The following is a 7,456-nucleotide window of genomic DNA, read 5'->3' on the forward strand; positions in this document are numbered from 1 at the left end:
GGGAGATTATGAGCAGTATGTAGGGAAGAGGGTGCCATTTGGGGTGCAGACATTAGTTTTTTTATTGCACAGGGTGTTGTGTGGGTAGATGTTTTTAAGGAGATGTGGTTAACAAAAGCCAGGGACAATGGACAATTGTAGGAACACAGGCCAAATTATGAAAATGTATTTGCAGTTAGGTTTGAGGCAAATTGGATCTTTATAGAGGAATAATAAAATATTTGAGGCAATTAGTGTGGGTATTTGAACAATGGTGACGCATTTTTGATATAAAGTAAATAAAAAGTAGTATAATATGTTTGTAAATTGTTTGGTTGAATATTTAAATATGAAATCAAAATACCGTAATTTACCTTTTGATTTTTGATGAGATGTTATTGTTTTTTACACTGAGCCTGTGTTTAAAGTATGTTGAGTATGTATTTTACGACAGAAAACCCATCCTCTTCTGAAAGAGAAACAGTAGTTTCAAAAAAGGTCACTAAAGTTTTAAAACATTATAAACATGTCAGTTGTTCAACTCGGTCTAATCTAGTCGGGTAAAGGAACGTTTGGGTCGGTCCAGGTGTAGTAGGTGAGTAACTTGGCAACAGTTTGAGAAGTGGGTTATGTCTGTCGGGTGTGTTATTTAGATCCATTAGGTGATGGAGAGGTTTGAGCGAAAAAGCCACCTCCACATAGTAGAACTGGATACGGATGTGAAGAGCTTGGCCTGTTTAGGTGCTGAATAGGGTTTAATGTGGTCTGCTCAACTGCTTCAGCCAATGAAAACCTCAGTTGGGAAGAATTTGGGCCAAATCACAGAGTTAGAGTGGAAACATGGTTGTTTATTGGACGGCTTCAACTCTAACACACTGGGCTCACAACTAAAGGAGCCAAGAGGTTTCCTTTGGGAAAAAAAAACTTTTGGTTTTGTATTTCATTTTATTATAATTTGTTTGTTTGGAAACTGCCCTGATTGTGGTGTTGCGGTAGTGGGGGGCAATTTTCATTCAGTTTGACTTTTGGGGGAGGGGGAGGAGGTGGTGCGAGGAGGGTGATGTGGGATTATTTAAGATAATCTTTGAAGAAGAGGTAGATATAGGTAAGTAGGGTAATGGTGTTATGGGTAGGGGTATAGGGTTTATTTGGATTAACTAACATTAGTATGTTAGGGGTAGGGTATAGGGGTTGATTTGGGACTCACACAGTTTATACAGTAGAGGGGTAGGGGTAGTAGTGTTATTGGTAGGGTATAGGGGTTGATTTGATATAAGTTATATAGTAGGTTGATTTGAGATTAATACAGAGTTGTATATTAAGGCCTCCATAGTATATATGGAGGTTTGAAATGGGGTCATTCATGTGGTAAGTGCCGGTTATGTAATAGGTGATTCCCTCCCAATCTAGTGCTTTTCATTATTTTTTACTTAACCCTTTTTTTTCTTCTTAAAATGATGAAGGTGAAAAGCATTTCACTGTAAGGTTATACCTGTTGTATTCGGGCATGTGGCAAATAAATGATTTGATTGATTCGCTTGAACAAGAGGCACTGCCACTAGATGGCAGTGCAGTGGTTTGAGAAATTGTCTGCTTTGAATTCGCTACCATGCAATGGAAACAAATGAACAAGATCTTGGTAGTGTTGCATATTTCAGAAATAACATAATAATGATTGTTCATTATTATTTTTCAACTGAACTCATGCTTTATACTTAATAGCCATGAAGGTAAATATTTTATATATATATTTTTAACAGAGGGGTGAAGGAAATGCCATATTTGCTCTAAGGGATGCCCATGGAGATTGAACTAGTTGATTTTGGACAAGGTTATTACTCAATTACAGTGATCAGCACTTTATATGTAAGGCCTACAATGCGTGGGGAAGTATGTGTATTAATAAGCACCTTTTAGTGTTATTCAGATGCTGTCTCTAACTGACCGGAGGTCAAAGCACAGAGAACGAAGGAAGTAGGAGATCATGTGTCATATAGTAAGAATATATAGTAAGACATATATAGTAAGACATCCATATACATTGGCAAGAAAAAAATATGTGAACCCTTTGGAATTAGTGATTTCTGCATAAATTGGTCATAAAATTTGAACGATTATCTAAGTCACAAGAATAGACAAACCCAGTCTGCTTAAACGAATAACACACAAACAATCAACTTTTTCATGTTTTATTGAACAACCGTAAACATTACAGTGCATGGTGGGAAAAGTATGTGAACCCTTGGATTTAATAACTGGTTGACCCTCCTTTCAATAACCCTAACCAAACTCCTGTATGGGATCAGACCTGCACAACGGTCAGGAGGAATTTTGGATCATTCCTCTTTACAAAACTGTTTCAATTCAGCAATATTCTTGGGATGTCTGGTGTGAACCGGGCTCTCTTGAGGTCATGCCACAGCATCTCAATCGGGTTGAGGTCAGGACCCAACTTCTGTTGAGCTTCAATTGGCGGACAGATAGCCTTACATTCTCCTGCAAAATGTCTTGATAAACTTGGGAATTTATTTTTCCATCGATGATAGCAAGCTGTCCAGGCTCCCTCCACCATACTTTACAGTTGGGATGAGGTTATGATGTTGGTGTGCAGTCCCTTTTTTCCACACACATAGTGTTGTGTGTTCCTTCCAAACAACTCAACTTTAGTATATTTTGCCAGTAGCGCTGTGGAACATCTAGGTGAGCTTTTGCAACTTCAGACGTGCAGCAATGTTTTTTTTGGACAGCAGTGGTTTCTTCTGTGGTGTCCTCCCATGAACACCATTCTTGTTTAGTGTTTTACGTATCGTAGACTCGTCAACAGAGATGTTAGCATGTTCCAGAGATTTCTGTAAGTCTTTAACTGACACTGATTCTTCTTAATCATTGAGCATTCTACGTTGTGCTCTTGCAGTCATCTTTGCAGAACGGCCACTCCTAGGGAGAGTAGCAACAGTGCTGAACTTTCTCCATTTATAGACAATTTGTCTTACCGTGGACTGATGAACATCAAGGCTTTAGAGATTATTTTGTAACCATTTCCAACTTTCTGAAAGTATACAATTCTTAATCTTTGGTCTCCTGAGATCTCTTTTGTTCGAGGCATGGTTCACATCAGGCAATGCTTTTGTGAATAGCAAACTCACATTTTGTGAGTGTTTTTATAGGGCAGGGCAGCTCTAACCAACATCTCCAATCTCGTCTCATTGAATGGACTCCAGGTTAGCTGACTCTGGACTCCAATTAGCTTCTGGAGAAGTCATTAGCCTAGGTTCACATACTTTTTCCAACCTACACTGTGAATGTTTAAATGATGTATTCAATATAGACAAGAAAAAATACAATAATTTGTGTGTTATTAGTTAATTGTTGTGACTTAGATAGAAGATCAGATCAAATTTCATGACCAATTTATGCAGATATCCATGTAATTCCACATACTTTCTTGCCACTGTAGTAAGACATCCATATAATAAGACATCCATATAGTAAGACATATAGTAAGATATATTAAGACATCCATATATATAGTCAACTTCCCATGGCCTTGTAGTCTATGCTTGAAGCATCCACTACAATGTTCACTGTGAATGACACCTATGATGAAATGTGCATTACACCCTCTATAGTAAGACAGCCATGGTCAGCTACCCATGGCCTTGGTGGCTATATACTGTGTAGGAGGCAGGTAGCCTAGCGGTTGGGCCAGTAAACCAAAAAGTTGCTGGTTTGAATCCCGAGCCATCAAGGTGGAAAAAATCTGCCATTCTGCCCTTGAGCAAGGCAGTTAACTCAAGAACGACTGCTCCCGGGCGCCGATGACGTCCGATTAAGGCAGCCCCGCAACTCTCTGAGTCAGAGGGGTTGGGTTAAATGCGGAAGACACATTTTGGTTGAATGCATTCAGTTGTGCAACTGACTTGGTATCCCCTTTCCTTCCTTCCTTTCTTTCGAGGCATCCCCTATAACTATAGCCATCACTGTGAATGAGACATATCAAGGAATGTCCATTAAACATACTGTAAAAGAACGGATATCAGTATCTGCATTATTCGAGGCACGATTTTCCTTTGCAATGATCACAGACCCTAGTATTGTACTGTATGTTATTGTGTTCAAGTGAAGAGGAAATTCAGCCACTCTTGTCGGACATGAGGAGGATATGTCCAATTTCCTCTTCACTTCGTTTGCTCCTCAATTCATGCACATTAGTTGGAGAGTGAGGTAGTGGCAGTGTTCCTTTCACTTTGTACCATTATTGTGTTCCAACACAGTGTCAAGGCCTCTCTTTTTCTAACTATAAGTAAAACAACCTTATCTTTGGCAATAAGCTTGTTACACCATAGACAGAGGGAGATGGTTTAGTGGTTTAATCTACTGTACGGCTAAGAGGCTTACCCAGCATGCAGTGATCAATAGTTACATCCAGGGGTGCAACTTTCACTGGGAACGGTTGGGGACATGTCCCCCCCACATTCTGAAATTGCATTTTTGCCCCCCCCAGTTTTATCATTGGAATGTGATACAAAACGAGGCAACGTTGTGCTTTAGGACCATGTGGACGCCTCCGAGCGGTCGGTTAGGCTGTTTGGATTGTTTATCCGACTGAAAAATCTTTAAAAAATAATAATAATTATATCCCCCCACTTCCAAAATCAAAGTTGCGCCCCTGGTTACATCTGTCACTTACTGTAACTTGGTGGATTTCGCCATATGGAGACAGATTAGTAGGAGAGTTAGTGCACTAACTTTCTCCATATCACGTCTTAGTTTTACAGTATCTTCAAGTGAAATCCCCAAACTCAACCAGCTTGTGGAAGTTTAGATGTAAAGCACGCAGTGTTTGGCCCCTCGAAACTTTACCACAGAACCCCAACATTATCTTTGACTTTAAACTTCTTCCTTGGAGATGGTCAGACAGGAAGGCAGGCGCATAGCCTTTGAAGTGTAGAATCTGAACCGAGGACATTTTTGATTTGGAGTAACCTGAGGCTTCAGGACACAGTGCATGCTCCAATTAGGGTCATAGAAAAAATTGGATGTTCAGAAGCTTTTCTGCTTTTAGAGTCTCTATAGCTAAAGTTCATCATCTTTCAGCAGTGAGCCTGCAGTGGAGTCTTTTAAAACCATGTTTAGTGAAGACAAATCCAGCATTAGTGCAGTTGTTTTCCACTGTGATTCTGGCAGCATGGTTTAAGCTTTAACTTACACTGAGTGTACAAACATTAAGGACACCTGCTCTTTCCATGACATAGACTGACCAGGAGAATCCAGGTGAAACTATGATCCCTTATTGATGTCACTTGTTAAATCCACTTCAATAGGTGTAGATGAAGGGAAGGAGACAGGTTAAAGAAGGATTTTTAGGCCTTGATACAATTGAGACAAAGGATAGTGTATCAGGGTTAGGTCTAGCAGGGTTCAATATGTAACTTATTACCACAGCTGCAATATGATTGTGAGTTTGCTCAACTTCATTTTATTTGAAAGCAAACTCACAATCCTATTGCAGCTGGTTGCCTTACAATTGTACATTTGAATCAACATCCTTTTTTTTATTACAGTGCAGGGTGCTGCATTACACTGGGTATCAATTTTGTGCCATGGCAACTGGGATGGCTTTAGGAGCTCTAGTTAGAAACATGGTACTGGTTCTCCTGAACTGTAAAATTACAAAATGCACTGCTGAAATAGATGTTATGAAATAGATATTATGACATAGATATTATGAAATAGATATTATGACATAGATATTATAGAAATAGATATTATGAAATAGATATTTGTGACATGGAGATAGTCACAGACTGTGCTTTGGCCTATGTTGCTGGTGGCTTTTTCTCTCTCTCTACCTGTGTTGGCTGGTAACAACACATTTTACCTTTAGCTGTTTTGTTGACATTCAGCAGCTAACCTGACTCTGTCTTTTTCCCACAGCGACAAAAAGCTGATTCACGTACTAGAGGAAGAGCGACGCTTGCGATTGGACAGCGAGAAGCGGCTTCGGGAGGTGACGGACGGAGTCGGAGCTGGGCCGAGTGCAGATGGTTTCGCTACAGCAGCACTTCTCCAGGTACAACACACACACACACACACACACACACACACAGACACACACACATACATTGACACTGACACTGACATGCACACACATCGCAGTGCTAGCTGTGCCACTAGAGATCCTGGTTGAGTCCAGGTTCTGTTGCAGCCGGCCGCGACCGGGAGACCCATGGGGCGGCGCGCAATTGGCCCAGCGCCGTCCAGGGCTAGGGGAGGATTTGGCGGGCAGGGATGTTCTTGTCCCATCGCGCACTAGCGACCATGTGGCGGGCGGGCGCAAGTGTACGCGACTCGGTCGCCAGGTGTACGGCGTTTCCTCCGGCACATTGATGCGGCTGGCTTCCTGGTTAAGCGGGCACTGTGTCAAGAAGCAGTGCGGTTCCTTTGGGTTGTGTTTCGGAGGATGCACGACTCGACTTCGCTCTCCAGTGTCCGTACGGGGTTGCAGCAATGGGACGAGACTGTAACTATCAATTGGATACCACAAAATTGGGGAGAAAAAAGGGGTTAAACACCCCCAAAAAAAAGAATACAAAATAAAAAAGACATGCACACACACACCGCCTGTCCCACGCACCATGGCAACGCTTTCCCATGACAACAGACCAGTAGGCTCCACCAGCTTACTCCACCACTGTAACATGACACAGAGACACAATAGGCCTAGATACATTCGTGTATTCTCACAGTATGAAAAAATAATAATAATGTAAGTCGCTTCTGGATAAGAGCGTCTGCTAAATGACGAAATGTAAATGTGTATGCTACCATCAGAGTGCACTGCCGTACCCAATGAAGTAATGCCAAAGACTTTGATCCAACAGACTTTGCCACAGGTTTCAAGCTAGGGGCCAATTTTCTTTTACACCCCAAAAAAATTACTCTGTTTTTGGTTCATTAGCCATCTCTGTTTTAAATCTTTTGTGTTGAGAAATCTTTATCGCATCTCTCTTACCTTTCTCCACTTAATTGGAGAATATAGACCCGTCTCTTGGTGCATCACTTCATCAGTCAACCTTGACTGTATTGAAAGACACATTTTTATCTCTCCAACATTTAAAATGAAGGAAGGATGAAGTCTTTGTCAGTTCTCTGACCGCGAAGAATGACTACCGCTTTGAGAGTCCATTTTCCCCTTACTATAAGGTCATTTTCCCCTTACTAAAAGGTAATTTTCATCTTACTACAGGCTCATTGAGGTGTGAGCAGTAAGTAAAATAATTCACCACTCAGCACCACTCAGCTCGGAACTTATGTCATAATTAGGAGATAGTCATTCAATGCACCGCCTAAGAATAACCCGTGGAGTTTTATAATGAGCGCTTATCTTCCCATTTTAAATTTGGTGAGAAAATCTGTCATATTAAAATAGTCTGACATTGTACTGCAGTTAGTTGTCTGGAGTTAGTTGGGCAGA

Source organism: Coregonus clupeaformis, unplaced genomic scaffold (assembly GCF_020615455.1).
Source record: "Coregonus clupeaformis isolate EN_2021a unplaced genomic scaffold, ASM2061545v1 scaf0557, whole genome shotgun sequence".
NCBI classification, from domain to species: Eukaryota; Metazoa; Chordata; class Actinopteri; order Salmoniformes; family Salmonidae; genus Coregonus; species Coregonus clupeaformis.